This window comes from Protopterus annectens, chromosome 2.part1 (genome assembly GCF_019279795.1).
Source record: "Protopterus annectens isolate FY-2018-M chromosome 2.part1, PAN1.0, whole genome shotgun sequence".
Lineage (NCBI taxonomy): Eukaryota > Metazoa > Chordata > Ceratodontiformes > Protopteridae > Protopterus > Protopterus annectens.
In genome coordinates, this window is record NC_056729.1 from 1,973,987,222 (window position 1) to 1,974,010,929 (window position 23,708).

General features: G+C 44.8%; 1 protein-coding gene across 1 annotated transcript in view; it reads left to right on the plus strand.

The window, feature by feature from the left end:
- The window catches only part of CENPK (centromere protein K), an 893,441-nt gene that overhangs the window by 756,048 nt on the left and 113,685 nt on the right, over window positions 1–23,708 (plus strand). The window lies entirely within an intron of this gene.

Sequence of the window (23,708 nt, forward strand, 5' to 3'; positions counted from 1 at the left end):
TCACAAACTCAGGCTCATCACCAAAACTGTTCAATACTACTGCATAACCTTGAAATAATTTCCAGTTCTATTTCAAAATGCATTTAATGCTATCATAATCTAAAGTAGAAGGCAATAACATTGCTTTATTTTTACTCATTTATTAAACTCGAGCATAAAGAATTAAATCAATCTCAGATGAGGCTGATTATAGCTGCAGCAGGTTTTAAAATAGAACCTATGGCGATTACTTACAAATGTTATAACTGTGGCTATTTTATAGTTTTTATGGTTCCTCTGTATTTGTTAGTTCTGATAATAAGACATACACTAGTCCAGGTTATTATAAAACGTGGTATATTTTGCACAGTGTTCTGCAAGTTATTGTTTGGAAAAAATTACCAGGTCACGTAAAAGTAGAATTTATAACCATGTTTATGCTATGAAAACGGGGATTTAAATGATGTCCTGGAAAAGCATAAACAGTAGTGTAAGAACCTTAAAAAGTTTTTTTTTTTTACTTTTTTGTATTGGACAAGGTAAATATTGGTTTAAGATGAGGTAATGAAGAAACATTGCTGGAAGTGAAAGAGTTAAGGTGGCACATTTTGTTTAATGCATATGTAATGTCAGAACTGAATGTTGTAACACAATTATAAATGTGTTTTAATATCAAGAAAGTTGAAACATTAGTATTATTGGATGTTCTTCGTGTTTCACTGTTGCAGTCATCACACCTGGGTTATTTGCCTGCAAGTAGCCCTCAGTTGGCCCGAATACCAGAGACTTAGTATTTCTGTGTCGGTTACTGTCACTTCAGTACTGATGTTAGGTCATCAGGGTTATAAAAACAGGCAGCCGACGCCATTACACCAGTCTTTCTTGACGAAGAGCCCGAAGCAGAAGCAGTTCACATGAGTGCCGGTCGGCCGCTACCTGAGTTTTCATTTCCGAATTGAATCATCCTGAAGTCTTCTAAAGCTAAGTACCCCGTTGGGGATCCTTTTTTCTTGCTCTAACCGATGTCAGAAAAAGTTAACAATTATTTTGCTTGTGGAAAGCAAATACCACACCGAGATTTCCATTCTTACTTTGTCACCTGTTTAGGCCCAGACCACGACGTACCTCGCTGTCGGTTTTGTGCCTTGTTCAACGCCCGAACCATTCATCATCGGGCCCTTATTGTCACTAAATACTTTCGCTCTCGATCTCCATATTCCGAAATGGCTTTGGTAAGCCATCCGACTACTGATCTTCCAAAACAAGTAAGGATAAAGACAGAGACAGACCGCACAGGTCCAAAACTGCCGACGACGCTTCTGTTAAGCTAGACGACAGTTCCCCAGTACTCAGTGAGGAGCTTTCGCAGCCCCAGATGCCCGCTTCTATGTAGTCACAGGCTGTTACCGAGATCCGTTCGGAGTCTGGTATGCCGCGAGACTCTTCTTTGACTATGGAACTTGCGGATGTCTCTACCTTGGAAGGGTCTGGAGTCACTGTGCAGGCACCGGCTTCCGAGGAAATTCTTCACATTACCGATATTCGACACAAACAGACAACTTCTTTCGCATCTTCAGTTCTGTCTAAAACTACCAAGTTTCTAAGGCCAAGAGTACGAGCTACGCCTAAAAAAACAATGGCACAAACTCAAGCACCTGCTTCCTTGACACAAAATCAAATGCTTAAAATGGCAGAAGACCTGATTATGCTGATTAGGAGAAGCCAGCCTTCCCCTGCTAAGAGAAAAAAAGAGACCTGTCCCCAGCAGCTTTAACTGACCAAGAGTCCGACGACTCTGAGGTTTCTGATTATGAAGACATGCCTTCATCTGCTTATGAGGATTCAAATGCAGAGCAGTCCATTCCCTCTGCTTCCCCTCCAGAGGATTTTTCTTTTGGTGAAGCCCTTCATACTTTAAGCAAGCATTTTCACTGGGAAAGCCAGGATTATCCTCAGTCCAAAAAGAGACTCTGAGAATTTTAAGATTTACCTCATCGTAGACCTTTAGCAATTCCTCCTGATGTTCTTCGTGTTTCACTGTTGCAGTCATCACACTTGGGTTATCTGCCTGTAGGTCGCCCTCAGTCAGCCAGAATACCAGAGTCTTAGGATTTCTGCGTCGGATGCGGTCGCTTCTTCCATGATGTCAGGTCGTCAGGGGTATAAAACAGGCACCGACCCCATTACATCAGTCTTTCTTGCCGAGGAGGAGCCCGAAGCAGAAGCAGTTTGCAAGTGCCCGTTGGCCCCTACCTGAAATTTTTGTTTTCGAATTTCAAAACTTGAAGTCGTCTAAAGTTAAGTACCCCGTTGGGAATCCTTTTTCCTTGCTCTAACCAATGTCAGAAAAAGTTAACAATTGCCATGCCTGTGGAAAGCAAATACCTCGCAGAGATTTTCATTCTTACTGCGTCACCTATTTGGGCCCAGACCACAACGTCCCTCGCTGTCGGTTTTGTGCCTTGTTTAATGCCCGAACCATTCGTCATTAGGCGATCTTTGTCGCTAAATTCTTTTGCTCTCATTCTCCATATTCCAAAATGGCTTTGATAAGCCATCCGACTACTGATCTTCCGAAAAATGTAAAGATAAAGACAGAGACAGACCAAATAGGTCCAAAGCTGCCGACGACACTTCCATTAAGTTAGTCACCAGTCCGCTGGTACACAGTGAGGCGCCTTTGCAGCCCCTGATGCCCACTTCTACAGATTCGCAGGCCTCTACTGAGACCCATTTGGAGTCCGGTGTGCCGCGAGATGCTTCTTCGACTATGGAACCTGCAGATGTCTCTACCTTGGATGAGTCTGGAGCCGCAGTGCAGGCACCGGCTTCTGAGGGTGTATTCCAACCTACCGATGTTCGAATCAAACCGACGACTTTGTTTTTAGCTAAAACTACTGAGTTTCTTAGGCCCAGAGTATGCACTACGCCTAGAAAACAGACAACCAAAGCACATGCTCAAGCGCCACAAAAACAAATGCTTAGAATGGCTGAAGACCTTATTATTCTAACTAGGGGAAGCCAGCCTTTCCCTGCTAAGAGAGAAATAATTGAGTTTCCCTCTGATTCTACAGAGCAGGAGTCCTATGACTCTGACCCTTTTGATTATCAGGACATGCCCTTATCAGCCTGTGAGGATTCAGATGCAGAGGAGTCCATTCCATTTGCCTCCCCTCCAGAGGATTTTTCTTTTGGTGAAACCTTGCATACTTTCAGAGAGCATTTCCCCTGGGAATGCCAAGACTACCCTCAGTCCAAAAAGAGACTCAGAATTTTTAGAGTTGCCTCAGCACAGGCCTCTAGCTATTCCCCCTGTCCTGGATGTTGTAGATGATGTCTTCATGGAATCTAGTCTTACTCCAGACACTTTACCCCTGGCCCCTAGGAAACCTGACAGATACTACAGAGTACCTGAGTCTCACAGATTTCTCTTCAAGAATTCTACTGCGGATCCAGAGACCATTTCCCAGAGACCTATAGGTACTAAGGCTACTACAGCCAAAAATCCTACCCCTTCAGACAGGGATTCCAGAGCTTTAGACAGATGGGGTAAGAAGGTATATACCTCTGCAACTCTTGCCCATCAGGGCATTGAACTGCCAGTTGCACATGTTGACGTACCAGCAAAATATTATGGAACTAATTAAACAAAAAATGGTGTTACTTCCAGATTGTGCAGAAAATAAAGATTTACAAGAGTTAATGCATTCTGCAAGCCAAGTTAGTAAGCATACTTTGCAGTGTGGCTTTGATGCCCTAAAAGCATCTTGCAGGGCAGCAGTCACTGGGTCTATACTGAGAAGGCATGCTTGGCTGAAGGAACAAACCTTGCCAGATCATGTCAAATCCAAATTACTAGACGCTCCTTTAAATAAGGACTGTTTGTTTGGCACCAAAGCAGATGAGGTTCTTAAAAAGATGGAATAAAAAGCTAAATCTGCAAACTGTTAAAGAATTCTTACAAGTGCAGCCACCTAGATTCAGTAGGCATTGGCCTTCTAAAAACTGGTCCTTTCCAGATCCTTCCAGGCCAAACCCAGGGGAAACAGGCCACCCAGACTACAGTCTCAAGGGTATGCAGAGATTTAAACACTGGAGTGCTCCCACCTCAAAAGCAGGGAATGGTAAGCCGCCCACTTATGGATAAAGTTGACAATGACTTTTCAGTTATCCTTCCCAGCCCTTCCCAATTACTTGTGCCCATAGGAGTAAAACTTGCCCTTCATGCAAAAAACTGGATGTCCATTACTCAGGACCGATGGGTCCTAAACATGGTTTCCCAGGGGTGCAGATTCTACTTCCATTCACTGCCATCCCCAAGCAGCTTTCCAGACCTTCCTCCAAACCAGTGGGCAGAGGCTCAAAAGCAAGTACTTTCCCTGCTCAATATCAGAACTATTCAACCTGTTCCAGTAGAACAAAGGGGGAAGGGTTTCTACACCAGACTTTTCCTGGTGCCCAAAAAAGAGGGCTCTTGGTGCCCAATCCTAGATCTATCAATTCTCAACACCTTTCTGGTGGTCCCAAAATTCAAGATGCTTACCTTGCAACAGCTTCTCCCTATGCTAGCCAAGGATGCCTGGTTAGTCACTTTAGACTTAAAAGAAGCCTGTCTGCACATCCCCATAAGGGAGTCATGCAGAAAATATCTACACTTCAGGGCAGACTCTATGCACTATCAGTTCTCTGCACTTCCCTTTGGCTTATCTGTGGTGCCCAGAGTATTCACAAAGTGCCTGGCTCCAGCCATTGCATACTGCAGGCAGAGAAATATCCAAATTTTCCCATACTAGGACAATTGCCTGATTCAGGCGAACAGTCAGGAATTGCTACTTCAGCACCTGGCATTTGTAAAAAGCCTTCTCACTTCATTGGGGTACACCATCAACGAAAAGAAATCACAACTGGTGTCCAGTCAAAAGATTGTATTCCTGGGAACAAGCTTGGACACATCTTCCCAGATGGCATTTCTCACTTCAGAAAAACGGGTCTATCTGACAAACTACTTCAAACAAATGGCCACCAGAACCCAGCTATCTGCAAGGAAAATATTGCAAGTCCTGGGGTTCATGGCCTCATGTATTCTGCTAATTCCATATGCAAGACTGCATATGAGAAAACTTCAATGGTACTTAAAAAGTCTTTGGTGCCAACATTCTCAGGACCTAGAAATAGTCATTCCAATCATACCTTGTTTAAGGGCAGAGTTCCTTTGGTGGGCAGAAGCATGCAACCACAACAAGGGACTGCTTTTCACTCAACCGCTCACCGCCCACACCCTGACAACAGACGCATCAGACTATGTATGGGGGGCTCACATGGCAGGCAAATGCATTCAGGACCACTGGTGCCCAGGCCAAAGTCTCCTGCACATCAGTCAAAAAGAGATGCTAGCTGTACAGAATGCTCTGACAGCCTTCAAATACCTAATCCTTCCAAGACAACTGCTTATAAAAACAGACAACACCACAGTTATGTGGTACATAAACAAGCAGGGGGAAACCCATTCTTACCTACTCTGCAGGTTAGCCATGGCCCTATGGAACACAGCTTTGAGCAACCGAGTGCATCTACAAGCTCAATTCCTGCCAGGCAAACAAAATTCACTGGCAGACGACTTAAGCAGAAATGTCCTAGACCCACACGAGTGGAAATTGGAACCCAACACCTTCAACCTTCTAATCCAGAGGTGGGGGACACCGGAGGTGGACTTCATTGCCTCTCCCGAGAACCACCAGTTGAGCAAATTCTGCACCAGGAACCCTCACAGCAGGGCCTGGAAGGTGGATAACCTATCCTTCCAATGGGAAAACCTCTCAGTTTATGCCTTTCCCCCTCTGTCCCTCCTTTCAAAAGTACTACTCATGATAAAACAGGACAGGCCAAGGGCAGTTGTTATTGCCGCAGACTGGCCATGCCTGCACTGGTACCCACTCTTACGCAGTCTGACAATAGTGCCACCCTGGCACCTTCACCAGACTCCTACCCTGCTGTCTCAGCAGGAGAGAAAGATTTTGCATCCACAGTTGCAAACCCTAAACCTTGCAGCCTGGCTTATCCCCTGAATACACCACCAGCAACCCTCAGCAAACAGGTGCTGGACATCATTCTTGAAGCCAGAAGGCCTAGTACTAGGAAATTCTATGCTGAAAAGTGGAAAAGATATTGTTCTTGGAATCAGTCTCAAGGGAAGGACACAGCAGTGCCCTCCTTACCTCTAATCCTGGATTACCTAGCAGAGCTACTCCACAGAGGCCTATCCTTCTCCTCCATTAAGATTCATGCCTCTGCCATCTCATCTCATTATAATACTGAGCCACCTCTATTTTCTCACCCTCTCATCAAGCAGTTCCTGAGAGGGGCTAACAACTTAAGGCCCCCTAGGAGAGCACCCAGCCCTGCCTGGGACCTTAACTTTGTACTGGAAAAGCTCACACTTCCCCCTTTTGAACCTGCAGCTTCAGCAGAGTTAAAATTCCTCTCTTGGAAAACAGCCTTGCTTTTAGCCATAACTTCAACAAGAAGAGTGTCTGAGTTACAGGCACTAATGGCTGTGGAACCCTTCATTATTTTCCATACAGACAGGGTTTCCCTGAGGACTAACCCATCCTTTATGCCTAAGGTGGTGTCTAATGTGGCTCTGAACCACTCCATCCATTTTCCAACCTTCTTACCTAACCCTCAGAATAAAGGAGAAAGGATCCTGCACTCCTTGGACGTGCACAGACAGCTCAGGTTCTACCTTGACTGGACTAAACCTTTCAGAAAATCTGACCATCTGCTAGTCAGCTTTGCTACAGGGGCAGAGGAGGGTAAGGCCATTTCAAAACAAGCCATTTCCAAATGGATAGCACACTGCATCCATTTCTGCTACAAGCATCATGGAAAACCTACCCCACAGGGGATCAGACCACATTCCACTAGGGCTACTTCCACCTCTACAGCATTTCGCAGGGGAGTCCCTACCAGGGACATTCTGGAATCTGCAACCTGGAGTTCTGTGCACACCTTCACCGAGCATTACCACTTACCTATTTTTTCTAAATCCAGAGCTGGATTTGCTACAGCAGTCTTACAAGGCCTGCTAGCCAGCCCTAACACTTCTTGACTGCTTCCACCTTTCCTCAGCTTTGGGAATCAACCCAAGTGTGATGACTGCAACAGTGAAACATGAAGAACATAGTACAGTAGTGAACACTTACCATAAATGTGGATGTTTGAGTGTATTCACTGATGCAGTCCTGGTTTCCCTCCCTCCAGCCCCCTGGTTTTCTCTGTCTTTCTACCTCTCCTCTATATGGCCATTCTTAATGGCATTGATATTTACTTTTTACTGGTGGTGTTCCCCACCTTATACTAGCTTCCTATTTGGGGGCTCCTGACATTTGGGGCAAGAAAAACTGATTTAATGGCATCGTCTGCCTGTTTTATACCCCTGACGGCTTGCCGTTGTGGAATAAGTGACAGCATCCGACGCAGAAATCCTAAGACTCTGGTATTCTGGCCGACTGAGGGCTACCTGCAGCCAAATAACCCAAGTGTGATGACTGCAGCAGTGAATACACTCGAACATCTACATTTATGGTAAGTGTACACAACTGTACTTCGTTCTTATTATTGTGATACAATTTAATGTTATTTATACTGTTTTTGGCATAGTATATGGTACTCTGATGAAGTCTGTGAGTTGTTAAAAGATGAAAGATATTTCTGTTCATTCAAAACTGTGCCATTGTTTAGTAGGCCTTCTGCTTTTCTTTCAAGTTATACTTTAAGGTATTTCCTTATTTGGATGACTGAATTCTAATAGTGGCCCAGTAAACTAAGTTGGTTTTGTTTAGGTAAGGCTTTTCTCTGCCAGCATCTTCTGGGAGGTAAGTATTAAAACAAACTAAGAAAATTATTGGGCTCTCCCAGTTCAGATCTTTTCCTTGTTTGATGCATGTTGGACTGTCTCAAATAGCTACTATTAAGTTGAATGCATCACTCAACTGTAATTCATTAGGACTGATGGCAGCAGCCTCCCTCATGGTTCTCTGCACTAGGATGCTGTTGAGAATTGTTTAGTGGATTTTAAGTTCCACGTGAGTCCAAAGCTGTATCAACTTGGACACTCCTATCTAAGTCTTCAGGGCCTGTCATTTCACTCTTCACTAGTGAAGTGTTTCAGACAAGCAAAGCAGAATAGTTTGCTTCAGCTTTACCTCCCAGCTGGCAGTGATCATTACTAATGCATCATCCCAAGATGGGTTCTCATTTCTGGTGTACATAAAGTCTAAGAGATGTGCCTCCCTCAAAGTTTTTCCTTCCACATTACTGTTTTGGAAGTGACAGCAGTGTGATTGGGTTTACAAATGCTATTTATCTTCCTTTGCAGAATGAATGTTAGTATCCACTTAGATATTATGAGCAAATCGGTGAGGGCACCAGATTTTTGTTGCGATGATGGCTTAGTGGTCAACTACTGTGACTATAATGTACAGGGTCCTGAGTTTGAGCCTTGCAGAGGCAGTTTATTCCTCAAGCTAAACGCCAAAAAGTGTATAGTCATCCCCTTTGGCAAAAACAAAGTGCCCACAAATTACCACATAGGTGGTAATCCATTAAGTACAGAAGAAGTAATTAGGGACCTGGGGACCCAAGTTGATAGCAATCTCTCATTTGACAACCACATGGCCAAAGTGGTTAGAAAAAATGTTATATAGCCCACCTAATCATGAAGGGATTCACATGTAGATCAGGGGAGGTCATCGTGCCTCTTTACTCATCCCTCATCAGGCCCATAATTGAGTACAATGCCCATTTTGGGATGTATCTTACCAGACACCTGCAGCAACTGGAAAGACCCCAAAAGTACCTCACCAAGAGGATCAAAGGGCTCAAACAGATGCCATATGCTGCCCGGTTAAAGAAACTCCAGCTCTACTCAGTGGCATACCGCCTGCTCAGAGGCAATCTGTGCCTGATGTATAAAGCCATGTCCAACCCAGAATTAATGGACATGCTGCACCTCAGAAAATCCAAATCCCATTGAGCTACGCGCTCGAGAGACTTGAACCTCAGCACTGAAATAAATAGGACATGCTGGAGGGACAGATTCATAACCCAGATGCTCCCTTCACTCTGGAATAAAATCCCAGTCCAGGTTAGGCACAGTCCCTCATTGACTCTCTTCAAGAGGAATCTTGATGAGTGGATGGGAGATCGTAGGTTTACCCCAGGTATCACTTCTGTGTCACTGTTAGAGGCACAGTATACTAACCTCGAAAAAGGGCATAGCAAAATTAATTTAAAATGGGTGGCGAAAGCCAAACACACTCTGGCTAGGCTTATAAATGCCCTAGGGCAGATAGCCTAGTATGAACTTATTAACCTATGTAAGGAAACGGTGTGCTTTTGGGATTAGGTACTTCCCTTCATCCTCCAGCCTGCTAATAAGAGTGTTTTTTGAGTTAAGGCCCACAAGTCTCTGTCCATCTCCTAGACAAGGAGTCAAGAGCAATGGGTCGATTTCAGAAGCATCTTTATGCGTTTATATGCCTCTGCTGCCTTTGCTGTTTGTGTGATAAATTATTTTATTGATGTAGTGAATTTCAGATACATCACTAATGAAACACAACTAACTATTGAACAGATGCCAAATAGGCCATTTAAAGACTGACTTTCCTTGGAGTCCCAACTACCTGTAACATACACCCTATGATGTGCGTTCCATCTAACAATGTTGAGATGACTCCTGCTTTGCACAGCAATGGAGAAAGACTGTTACACTTGGTACTTTTCCATAGGCTGATGACATCATGGAAATCTTTCACCAGCGTGGGGGCTCGTCTGTCCAAAAATCCAAACCGGATGAGTCATTGTTTCTGGGGCATTTGGCACAGGGCCCTCTACCTCCTGGGTGTCCCCCTCCTGTGGATCCACTTGTGGATCTAGTGACATCTCGGGCATGGAAGGAGCCCAACATGGTGTAGCCCATTCCTAAATGCCCCGATAGAGTGTTAAGTCCACTCGTAGACAAACAGCACTGGTCGAAGGGGTCCCTGGTTGATGCCATGGTTGTGGTGGCGGCCACCAAGAAAGACCTCATTCAGGAGAGCTCTACTGTCCATCTGCCAGACAGAGAGTCCTGGGCCATGGACTGTTTTGGAAAGCAGATCTACGCTTCAGCCACGTTTGCTGTACGTGCACTGAACTATATGAAACATGTGATCAGACTTCAGTGAGACCTGGTCAAGGAAATCGCTGAGTCTGCCCCAGGATCCATGTCGATGGAGGAGCAGAAGGTGTTCACTTCTTGAATGACCACCCTCACTTCAGTTTCCACCATCTCTATGCGGCTTCTGTCCCATGCTACTGAAGGTGCCACTAGAATGGTTGGTACAGTCGTTGTCATCATGCAACACACCTGGCTTCGACTTTGTGTATTCTTGGAGCCCTTCAAGATGTCTTTTACTAACGCCCTATATGATGGTCCCACTCTTTTTGGAAAGACTGTAAGAGACACGTTGGTCCAGAGCGAGAAAGATGGGAAGACCCTGTCTGCCTTCGGAATCCGCCTCTTAACCCCTCAGTGATCCTTTTCTGGAATCAGAGGGGGAAGAAGATGTGGTTCCGGAAGTCTCAGGGCTATTTCCATGATGCTCAGGATTCACCCTCCCAGAAGTAGAGGGGGATATGACAGGCGCCACCCTAGTGTGGGGGGGGGGGGGTCAGAGAAACCAGGGGTCTAGGGATTCTTTTCCAGATAGACCCGTGCAGCAGCCCTGAAGTGCTGCCCGACTGTTCGTCTCTGGAGGCAGTCAGGGGACACCTTTGACTCCCAGGCTGTTGGATGTAGCTAATTACAGACTATCATTGGGTGTTGCAAATCATATCCAGAGGATATTCAGTTCCATTCATCCAAAGACAACTTCCACCCAAACACCTCCTGGACATTCCACCCGCACAAATGGAGGAAGCAGCACTGGAAATTTCCAAGCTGCTCAAAAAACTAGTCATCCAGCCTGTCTCCCCTGACCAGTCCGGATTAGGCATCTATTCCAAGTTTTTTTTTTAGTGCCAAAGAAGATGGGGACTTAAGGCCCATTCTGGACCTGTCAACCCTAAACCTGTCGGTTGCCAAGACAAAATTCCTAATGGTCACTCTCCAATCTTTTCTGCCCTTTCTACACAAGAGCGACTGGATATACTCAGTGGACCTCCAGTATGTGTGCTATCACATCAAAATGGACAGGTGGTCTCGGAGGTTTTTCCGCTTTCGGCTCTGGGGGCCAACCACTACCAGTTCAGAGTGCTACCCTTTGGTCTCACCACCACCCCCAGGGTGCTCACCAAAGTGATGGCAGTGATGGTGGCTCACCTGCAGCTGTAGAGGTTCCAGATGTTCCCCTACCTGGATGATTGGCTCCTCTCCACCCCCACCAGGCATCGCCTCTACCAAGCCAGGGATCTCCTTCTCCAAACCGCTCATCAATTGGGCATAACCATAAATTTCAACAAGTCCCTATTGGATCCGGTACAAGCTCTGGACTTTATTGGAGCTCGGTTAGACACCATTCAGAGCAAGCAAAGACGTGAGGCACAGTGCGAGCAAAAACTAATAAACAAATAACACACTGTGATGAGGACGAACTACAGCACCGGACAGCTGATAAATCAAACCAGAATTTATTACTCAAAAAAATGGAACGTTAAACGTTTGAACAATCACCACGTTTTTCGTCATAAAAACAACAGACTTCATCAGACAAATCAGTTAATTATGACCCATATTTATATGCTAGCAAAACATTTAAAACGTCCAATGACAAGTGAGGAAAATGCCTTCTCATGAATATGTATGAATGTAAACCACACTCATTCCTTTGTAAAACATGAATAATGGAATAGAATTTAATTAAATACAATATAGTGTAATATAAAAAGACAATGTTGCTACAACTTCATAAATCTGAAGGTCGTAACATATAACAACATGTTAATTATAAGAAGCATATATTCATTTTATAACCAAATATCTATATATGTATTTGTAGAACCTGAAGTGGAACTTGAATCTACAGAACAATACTTCCATCCAGTGGTCAAAATGCTTAATTACAACAATGTATTCCTAAAGCTTTCCATGGATCCTGTTAAACAAATGTGACAATGTCTAAATCACATAAAGTCAAATAATCTTTGTGAATAATAAATAAGTTAAAAAAAATGGAGATTAATGCGTGCTGACGACATGAATAATATATTAAATATTTTAAATATATATAAAAATATGAATATCAATATAAATGTGAATATGTAGAAAATATAAATAATGTATGTAATAAATATATATAATAAATGTAACATAATAAGATCTTCCTTTAAAATATATATATCTAAAATGACATTGATCAAATTTAATGAATACATTAATTCCATATTAAATATGTTAATGTTATATGTGGTATCTTGTGTATTATTTATATAAATAATATAAAATATTGTGTCTACTAAAAAACGGGATAATAACAAACCTACGTTGAACGTGTGCAAGCAGTAAAGGATCATGAATGGTAAAATACATAATAAAATAAATGATGAAAGTAAATGCAAAATTGTTTACAATCTCGCTGCTCTCTGTTTTAATACTGGAGCAAGGGAAATATTGTCATTTAAACCAGGGAATTTATTTGCCTCTAAAACAATCTGCCAGTATAATTCCCGGTATTCAATATGTGTTTCACATAAGCCCCCTCTCTCATCTCTCTTAATTTCTTCTATAATGAAAAATTTGTATTTTGCTAAAGGGCAAATAGCAGTGTGTCTATATAAAGCATTGCTTTCCTTTTTATTTTTGATATCATTCATGTGCTCATAGACCCTCCTTTTTATTTTTCTCTCAGTCTTACCAATATAAAAAGCAGAGCACACCTCACAAGTTGCAATATATATTACTCCAAATGAATCACAGTTACTATATATCTTGCCTGCGATTTCTTTCATCCATGAGCATTGTGCACACATCCCGCAGGGATGAGTACCTCCTATTTTAGTAGTTGTCTTATTCCCTCTGTTTTGAATTGTCAACCAGTCTTTAATGTTTCGTCCCCTCCTAAAAATAATATTCAAGGGTTTTGTTTTTTAAGACTGAGGTCTGTAATGTTAACAAATTTATCCCATTCACTACTAAACACTTGTTTAATTATCCCCGCGTCCCCGTTGAAATCTGTTATAAAGGCTTGACTATATGCTTTTTCTTTTTCATTTCTTAATCCTGTAGAGTCAGCAGTCCTAGATTCTTCCTAAATCGAAAATCCTTTATTCAAAGGTGCAAATCTATTTTTTCTCCCTTTGATAACTTCCTCTTTAATATTATTACAAAATTCAAAGGGGTATCCTCTATCCAGGAACATTTGAATCAAAAATTCACATTCATCAGCAAAATCTTGTTCGTTTGAAGTCATTCTAGAAATTCTGACTAACTGGCCTTTCACTATACTTTTCTTTTGGTGGAGGGGGTGACCACTATTAAAATGCAAGTATGAATTGGAAAATGTGTTCTTCCTAAAAACTTTAGACTTGAATTCATCCCCTTCTCTGATAAGAGTTACATCAAGGTAGTTAATTTTGTGGATATCTATTTCATAAGTAAACTTCAAAAAGGTGGTTGAATGGTTGATGTATTGTATAAATTCATCTAGTTTTTCTCTACTGTCATGCCAAAATATAATAATATCGTCCAAAAAACGCTTGTATAAGCTCCAACTTTCATTGTATATATACTATTATAAATGAATTTGTTTTCCCAAGCGTTCAAAACCATATTGGCGTATATTTGGGGCGCACCTCGCTCCCATAGCTACGCCGCTGAGTTGATGGAAATATTCCCCTTGAAAAAATAAATAATTGTGTTTTAAAACTAATTCCATTAAATAAACACAAACATATATTTCATCATCATTCAATTCCTCAAATGACCTAATGGCCTCCTCAAACCACTCTATACCTATATCGTGTGGTATGGACCCAAACAGGTCTACTACATCTATGTCCCTGTTCATAGTACTCTCATTAACTTTTCCCAAAAAATCCCAAGAATCTTTCAAATAAGATGTTCCTTTTCCCATTAAATCTTTCAATTTTGTATCTATATACTTGGCTAAGGGAGAAATAACTGAACCTTCTGCTGCTACAATAGGGCGTAAAGTGGGGTCCTGTACATTTTTATGCACTTTTGGGATACCAAAAATCGATGGAATTTTAGGCTTGTTATGTAAAAACTCAAAAATACTTTGTTCAATAAACCCCTCTAAAAACAAATCGTATAATGCTGTATATATTCTCTTATATCCAATATTTATTTCATTTTTAAAAGCATTATTATATTTTGAACCATCCAGTAATATACTAAACATTTTGCCCTCATATGTAATAGAATCCATCAACACTATCCCACCCCCCTTATCGAGTTTCATTACTCTCAAGTTGATATTCCTCCTAAGTTGATGAAGTAATTCCAATTCCTCTAAAGTAAGATCAGGACTAAATCTATTCTTCCTGATTGCCTGTCTTAATTCCTTTTCCACAATATTTTCAAAAATTTTTAATTGTGTATGTATAGGAGGATTCCAGACACTTCTTTTTCTTAATTCTTTAGAATAGTCCACCTCCTCTGAAATGTCACCACAAACTAACCCTAAATTTATTTTTCTTAAAAACATCTTTAGATCAATAACTAATCTACTAATGTCACACTTAGTTCTGGGGGCGAAATTAAGACCTTTAGAAAATAATTTAAAATAAGTATCATTAATATCAAATTCTGTGTAATTACATATATTAAAATTTTTTAAATCAGCACAAGTGCAAATAATAGACTTTTCTTGATCAATCTCCATGTTATTTTCAGTCATTCAGAGCAAGGGTTTTCTGACTCCGAACAGGCTTCAGTCCCTCAAACATGTGTTGTACATTGTTCAGACCCAATTATCCCCCTGCGGAATCAATTCTTCAGGCATTGTGGTCCGTGGCAGCCACGATTACCCTCATCCCCACGGCTTGTCTGCATATGAGGGTTCTTCAGTGGACTCTAGCGGTCCAGTGGTCCTTCCTAGATCTACCCCTGTCCCATCCAGTTCGCGTGTCTCAAGTCTGCAGGGATTCGCTTCTCTGGTGGCTATAATCCCCGGATCTTCTTCAGGGTCATTCCTTTATCCTTCCTGCACCTGTGACCACAGACACCTCCCTACTAGGATGGGGGGGACATTGTATGGGAAGGACAGTCCAAAGCATGTGGTCCTCTCTGAAAAACAAACTCCATATCAACGTCTTGGAGATGAGGGCAGTGCTACTGGCGTTGCAAGCTCTTCATGCGTATCTTCCCCAAGGGACGATTGCTATCCAGACAGACAACATGTCGGTAATCTGGTACATCAACAAACAGGGGAACCAGGTCTTATCCCCTTTGTCGCGAAGCCATGAGATTGTGGGAGTGGGCAATCTCCACCGGCCATTTTCTGGTGGCAACGCACATTCCGTTGAGGTCCAGCATTCTAGCAGACAGGATTAGCAGATCTATTCTGATGTTTTACGAGCGGTTTCTGAATCCTTCAGTAGCAGAACAGATCTTTTTAAAGTGGGGTCAGCCTTGCTGTGAATTCTTCGCCTCTCCTTCCAATGTGAAGTGCAGTGAGTTTTTCGCTCTGAACCCCCCCACCCACCGAGGGAGACCCCCAGAGACGCTCTGATTCATGCATGGCCTCCGGTCTTATGTGTGCTTATACTCCACTTCCCCTGACTCCAAAGTTCCTTCAGAAAGTTCAGAGGCTGGGGAGCTCAGTCATCCTCATTGCCTCATTTTGGCTTTGCCAAGTATGGTTCCCTTCTCTGTGGTCCCATGTAGTGCGTCCTTCCTGGATGTTGGATCCCGTTCCAGATCTGATTTCTCATCTCTCAGGGATTCCGTACACAGATCTGGCCATTCTGAAGCTTACCGCTTGGCTGCTCCAGTTCCCATGATAGTTAGGACTCCCAGGCTCTCTTCTCCTGTTAAGAAGGTATTGGTAGTGGCTCTTAAATCTTCCACTAGGAAGGTTTATTCCAGTAAGTGGAAACATTTTTCGATTTGGGTGTCTCAGCATGACTTGGATCCCTTTACTGCCCTACTTCCTGGTATCTTAGAGTTTGTGACAGGTTTTTTTCAACAGGGTGTCAGCTGTTCTACAGTTAAAGTTCAACTGGCAGGTATGTCTAACTTCCATGTCGGAGATAATTTGGCTTCCCTGGCTTCTTCTAAGTTTTGTAAAGCCTTTTTGAAAGGTACCTTTCTGCTTAGGCCTCTAATCAAGGACCCAACGCTGTCTTGGGATTTTACTCTGGTCCTTCAAGCCTTAGATGTGAAGTAGTTTACTTCATTTGATCTTCAACCTGAGGGTATTTGGATCCTGATCGGATCCAAGATGGCCTTATCACCAGCTTCTGATCTGATCTCCAAGCTCCTCCCCGTACCCATAATGATCCTCCATCTCCTTCTTTCAGATCTCGTTTGCCGCTTTCCAGCCCAGCAGTGTGGTCTCGAGCTCCAGGCGTTTAGTGAATATTTTGGTGAGTGTTTAGCTTTTTGGGTAGCTAGTTTCCCCTAAAATTCTTACCCTTGCCTCCCCTACACCCGCATCAACCGTTGGTACAAAAAAAAAGTTAGATTTAAAGTTATTGGTTAGCGTTGTGTTTCCATGTTCCCCTTCCCACAGTTAGTGCTTGTGTGTGTGCGTGTGTGTGTGTCATCCTTAGACATGGCAGATATTCCCAACCCTGTGTTTAGGGAATGCACAGTGTGTGGCCACAAACTTTCCCCAGCTGATGGCCACACACTGTCCATTGTTTGTTTAGGTGCAGCCCATCTAGACACGGCCTGCGTGATTTGTGCAGGATTTAATCCCAGAGCCCTCAAGGACCAGAGGGCCAAGTTGATTATGAAAGGCCTCTTACCAGCATCAGGGACGGCTGTCCCCGCTTCATCTTCTATGGTAGCGGCTGCTACCGTGTCTTCTCCCTCATAGGCCTCCGGGGCTCAAACCCACATTTTTAGGTCTTTAGATTCTGACAGGAGGCACAAGGATAGGCCCAGAATGCGGTCCCCTGACTGCTCTGCGCAGTTACGGCCTCCAGCTAAGGCAAAAACTCCTCCTAGGCCCAGCGCCCCTTGGCTCCATTCCCCGAGGTTTTTACTGGAGCTGGCAGTGTCTTGGCCCCCTTCGAAAGCCTCCCCTCACCGGCACTCCCGGCTGGTGTTGGTGGCTTTATCATCGTGTTCCACCTGCAATTTAAGCGAATCAGAGATGGACAGGATGATGCGGACATTTATCCACACCCAGACCCAGATGGGGTTTATTGCCAGCCCCTTCTCCCTCCGGAGCGCGGGGTTCTCAACCCTTCTTTGCTCCTTTTCCAATCCGGCCCTTGGGTTGGAGTCCTAGTACCTCGACTCCGGCCATGGCCTTGAGCGGGTCGGATCTGAGCTCTCGGAGCCTTAGCCGATGCTGTCGGCTCCGAGTTTGTCAGAGTGCAACCTTCCTCTCGGCATCTCTGCACTGGTGGGCTCGGCTCCGACTCCTTCGTCAGATCTGAGGAGAGCGGCTCCACTGTTTGTTTCCCGGGATGTCCCCTCTCCCTCAGCTTTCAACGTGGTGGAGACGGTCCTCTCGAGTGGGTCGAGGCCTCTGACCATCTCCTCTTTGGAATCCGCCCCGCCCGCCTCGGTTCTAGATACGGCTCCGACCATCCTGTCCTCTCAGGGATAGCCCATGCCTGATGTGCCCCAGGGAGCACCCATTGGAGAGCAACCCGCTGTTTGCGAGTCCACTACAAAGAGTCCCACTGAGGAGGTCCCTTGCAAACGCACGTGTAAAAGGAGTCCCTCACAAACGACACTGACTTGGAAGAAGGGGAAGTTTCCCCCTGGTCACCCCCAGAGGATGTCTCCTTTGGAGACATCATGGAAATTCTTTGTCAAAGAGGGGGGTGGTCCACCCAAAAGCCGACCCCAGATGAGTCTGTGTTCCTGGAGGCATTTGGCATGGCCCATCTACCTCCTGGGTGTCGTCTCCCCCCCCCCCCCCCCGTCAATCCACTGGTGGACCTTATTACATCTAAGGCATGGAAGGAACCGGACACAGTGGAGCCAGTTCCAATAACACCAGATCAATTCCTTAGTCCCCCACAGGACAGAGTCAGCTGGAGTAAGGGGTCCCCAGTAGACGCTATGGTGGTGGCAGCTACCACCAAGAAAGAGCTCTCTCAGGAGAGCTCTACAGTCCATCCTCCTGACCAAGAGTCACAGTCGATGGTTCATCTGGGGAAGCGAGTTTATGCTTCAGCCACCTTTTCTATAAGGGAGCTGAACTATATGGCACATGTTATTCGACTTCAGCAAGACTTGGTCAAGGAGGTCGCTGAGTCACCCCCAAAGCCCACATTGGCAGAGAGCATGAAAATGTTCTCTGCGAGCATGGCCACTCTTAAAGCGGCTGCAAATACATCCGTGCATCTCCTTTCCCATGCTACGGAAGGGGCCGCTAGGGCGGCCGGGTCCGGCGTAGCCATGAGGTGCCATGCTTGGCTTCGGCTATGTCAATTCACGGAACCCTTTAAGGCATCCTTTGCAAATGCTCCCTACGAAGGCTCTTCCCTGTTTGGGAAGTCTGTTTGTGAGACACTAGTCCTGAGTGAGAAGGATGGGAAGACACTGTCTGCCATCGGCATCCACTTCTCCAACCCTCAGAGATCCTTCTCAAGGAATCAACGAGGGGCAAAGAAGATGTGGTTCCGTAAATCTCACTTCTCTCGGGACACTCAGGACTCTCCTTCCCCCAGAGGGGGTTATGACAGATGCCAGCCCAGAGGCAGAGGGGGTCCGAAGAACTTTGGGTCTAGAGAACCATTCTCGGACAGACCCACACAGCAACCCTGAGGGGTTGCCTGGCTGCTCATCTCTGGAGGCAGTCGGGGGCCATCTTTCATTACACCCAGTGGAGTGGGAGTCCATTACAACAGACCATTTGGTGTTAAAAGTCTTATCCAGAGGTTATTCCATCCCATTTGTAACACCACAACCCTTACCAGAACTAAAAGCTGTTAGAAAAACGAGTTATCCAACCCGTCCCCCCAGATCAATTTGGATTGGGCATCTATTCCAGGTTTTTTTTGGTGCCAAAGAAAATGGTGGACCTAAGACCCATTCTGGATCTTTCCATTCTAAACCTGTCAGTGGCTAAGGAGAAATTTCAGATGGTCACGCTATAGTCCATTCTGCCCTACTTGCAGACAGAAAATTGGATGTGCTCGATCGACCTCCAGGTTACGTACTATCACATCAAAATGAACAGGCCCTCCTGCAGATTTCTTCACTTCTGGCTGGGGACCAATCATTATCAGTTCAGGCCCCTACCCTTTGGTCTCAGCCCCTAGGGTGTTCACCAAAGTCATGGCGGTGGTAGCGGCCCACCTCAGGCTTCAGGGAATCCAGGTTTTCCCCTGCCTGGACGATTGGCTCCTTGCTGCCCCTACCAAGCGTCTACTATGCCAGGCCAGAGATTACTTCCCTCTTCTAGCAAACAGACTGGGCATTACAGTCAATGTCAGCAAGTCGTTGCTGACTCCAGTCCAGAGCCTACATTTCATTGGAGCTCAGCTAGACACTATACAAATGAAAGTCTACCTCACTCTGGAAAGGGTAACTAATTTGAAACTTCACGTATCTTACCTTTTTCATTTTCACCACCCGTCAGCGGAATCAGTTCTGTGGGTCTTGGGTTCCATGGCAGCCACTATCGATCTTCTCCCCTTGACACGTCTTCACATGAGGGTCCTCCAGTGGACATTAGCAGTTCAGTGGTCCATACTGGACCTACCCTTGTCCCATCCTTTATGCATATCCCGGGCTTACAGAGAGTCACTTCTCTGGTGGACTCTTTCCCCAGAACTTGTCCAGGGACATCCCTTTCTTCCTTCCTTTCCCACAACCACAGTGACCACGGATGCCACCCAGCTAGGGTGGGGGGGTATTGCTCGGGAAGGACAGTCCAAGGCACATGGTCCCTTTCCGAGACCAAATTGCATATCAGTGTCCTGGAAATGAGGGCAGTTCTTTTAGCGTTGTAGGCCCTTCATGCCCATTTTTCTCTAGGGACTATTGATATCCAGTAAGACAACAGGTCAGTGGTCTGGTATATCAACAAGCAGGGAAGAACCAGATCTTACCCCCTTTCTCGAGGAGCCATGAGAGTGTGTGAATGGGCGGTTTCTGGTGGCGACACACATTCCTGGATGGTCCAACATCCTAGTGGACAGGCTCAGCAGGACTATTCTGATGCCTTATGAGTGGTCTCTGAATCCTTCAGTAGCAGAACAGATCTTCCTCAAGTGGGGCTGGCCTTGCTGCGATCTCTTCACATCTCTTTCCAAGGTGAAGTGCAGCGAGTTCTTCTCTCTGAACCCCCCTCAGGGGGAAGTCCCCAGAGATGCTCTAGTTCATGCTTGGCCTCCCAGTCTTCTTTATGCTTACCCTCTGTTACCTCTCATTCCAAAGTTTCTTCAGAAAGCTCGCAGGCAGTGGAGCACAGTTATCCTTATTGCCCCATTCTGGCCTCATCAAGTCTGGTTCCCCTCTCTGTGGTCTGTTCTTGTAGTTCCTTCATGGATCTTGGATCTGGTTCTGGATCTAATCTCTCACCCCTCGGGTGTCCCTCACTCAGACCAGGACAGTCTGAAACTCGCAGCTTGGCTGCTTCAGTTCCAGTAATGATTAGGACTTCCAGTTTATCCTCTCCGGTTAAAGCCATTGTGGTGGCGGCCCATAAATCTTTTACCATAAAGATATACCGTAGTAAATGGTAACATTTCTCTATCTGGGCCTCTCAACGGAATCTAGACCCCTTTTCAGCCCCAGTTCCAGCCATTCTGGAATTTTTGTGTGGTATTTTTCAGCAGGGTGCAAGTTCTTGTACTGTTAGAGTTCAACTGTCTGCCATTTCTAACTTCTATGTGGGTGAAAACATGGCTTCCTTAGCTTCCTCTAGGCTCTGTAAGACCTTTCTTAAAGGAACCTTTATGTTATGACCGCCATTGAAAGATCCAACTCTGCCTTGGGACCTCACTTTTGTCCTTCAAGCCATAGTTTCTCATCCCTTTGAACCAGCGGCATCAGTAGACTTGCAATTCCTTTCTTGGAAGACAGCCTTTTTGGTGGCCATTACTTCGGCCAGGAGGGTATCGGAACTTATAGGTTCATAGGTTGGTACTAGGCTATCGGCCCTAGGGCCTATACAAGCCTAGCCATAACAATTCCCTGGCTATTTCTTCCCACAGTATTTACTTCCCTGGACCCCTGTCTAGCAGGGCGACTGACATGTTTTCCAGGGTGAATTTCCTATCTCCCATCCAATCATCAAGGTTCCTTTTGAAGAGGGCCAAAGAGGCGCTCTGCTTGAAATGTATGGGTAGTCTATTCCAAAGTCTGGGGAGTCTCTGGGTCAGGAACCTATCCCTCCAGCATGATGTGTTCATTGTGATGACAAGGTTTAGATCCCTGGTGCGTGTCTCTCTGAGGGATTGGGATTTCTTTAAGTGTAGCATGTCCAACTGCTCTGGGTTTGACATGGCCTTGTATGTTAAGCAGAGATCACCTCTGAGTAGACGATATGCAACAGAGTATAGGTGGAGTTGTTTTGGCCGGTCAGCATAGGGCATCTGCCTTAGGCCTGTGATTCTTTTAGTGAAGTATTTCTGCGGCCTTTCCAGTTGTTGCAGATGTCTTGAGCGGTACATACCAAATGGGACATTGTATTCTATAATGGGTCTAATGAGGGATGAGTACAGTGGGACAATGACCTCCTCTTTTCTGGATGAAAAGCCCTTAGTGATGAGGTGTGTCACATAGAAGGATTTCCTGACTGTTGTGGCGATATGGTTATTGAAGGTGAGACCACTGTCCACCTGTGCCCCTAAGTCTCTTATCATTCTTTCGGTGTTTAGTGTACTGCCACCTATGTGATAATTCACTGGTACATGTTTTTTCCCAAAGGGGATAACTATACATTTCTTCGCATTGAGCTTGAGCCCATGGCTCTGGCACAAAGCATCTGTTTCTGTAAGGCCCTTTTGTAGAATATCCACATCATTTGGGGATTCAATAATGGCTCCCAGTTTGCAGTCATCTGCGAACTTTGTTAGCCAGAGTCCCTTAGTGTTGGCCTGTATTTCAGAGAAGTAGATGCCAAACAAGAGCAATCCCAGGACTGAACCCTGAGGTACTCCACATGTCTGGAGCTGGATTTGGAGTCGGCTACATTTACAGTATGTGTTCTGTCAGTAAGCCAGTTGGCAACCCATCGAGTGACGGAGGGATTAACACCCAGCTTAGTAAGTTTATCTATGATTCCAGAGTGGGGGATGGTGTCAAAGGCCTTGGTGAGGTCCAGATAGGCTGTATGGACCACCTTACCCTTGTCCATGGCTCTGGAGACTGATTCGAAGAATCATAGAGGAAAAAAAGAGGTCATTGTTCCCCTGTACTCATCACTCATTAGACCCATTATAGAGTACAACGCCCCTTTTGGTATGTACCTCACAAGACCTCTATAACAACTGGAAAGGCCGCATGAAATACCTCACAAAGATGATTACCGGCCTCAAACAGATGCCCTACGCAGACCGTCTCAAAAAACTCCAGCTTTACTCCGTCGCATATCGCCTACTCAGAGGTGATCTCTGCCTAGCATACAAAGCTATGTCAAACCCAGAGCTGTTGGACATGCTCCACTTAAAGCAATCCCAATCCCTCCGAGCTACACGCTCTAGGGACATAAACCTTGTCACCACAATAAACAGAACATGCCGGAGAGATAGATTCCTGTCCTAGAGACTTCCCATACTCTGGAATAAACTACCTATCTATATCAAACAAAGCTCCTCATTAGCACTCTTCAAGAAAAATCTTGATGATTGGATGGGAAATAGGAAATTCACCCTGAGGATTACCTCTGTGACTCTGCCCGACAGTGGCAGAGGAAAATAATTTTCTTGGGTGGCAAAAGCCAGGGTACCTTTTTGGCTGGGCTTGTATAGGCCCCAGGGCCGATAGCCTAGTACCTACCTATGAACCTAAGGTATCTCCCCACTGGGACTGATTAAAATCCACTCCACTAGATATATGGCAACTTCGGTGGCTTTCTGGTCCAGGGTGTCGCTGGATGACATTTGCTCGGCAGCTACTTGGTCCTCATCTCATACCTTTATTTCACATTACAAATTGGACATGACATCAAGGGGCAGAGCATTCTGGTGCTCTGCAATATCCTTCCATGAGGGCACCCAGATAAGTTAGCTGGTGACTCTGTCCCACAGGTTGAAGATTAAATGAAGTAAACTACTTCAGATGAAGTTATGTACTTGCCACAATGTTCCATCTGAGTAGTTGTACTTCATTTGTCTTCAACCATCCCTCTCTTCTTCACCCTAACCTTTCCACGATTGTTCTACTTTGATATTTGGGAGACGTGCACACTTGTGGCTCTCTTATCTGAACCTTTAGTGGTAAGGTTTTCTTGGGTTGGACTTATGTTTCTGATTCAGCAAACTCGATCTGAGGGAAGAAGGAGATGGGGCATTATGGGTAGGGGAGGAGCTTAGAGCTCTGATCAGAAGCTAGTGATGCTGCCGTCTCGGATCAAATCCGGATCCAAATACCC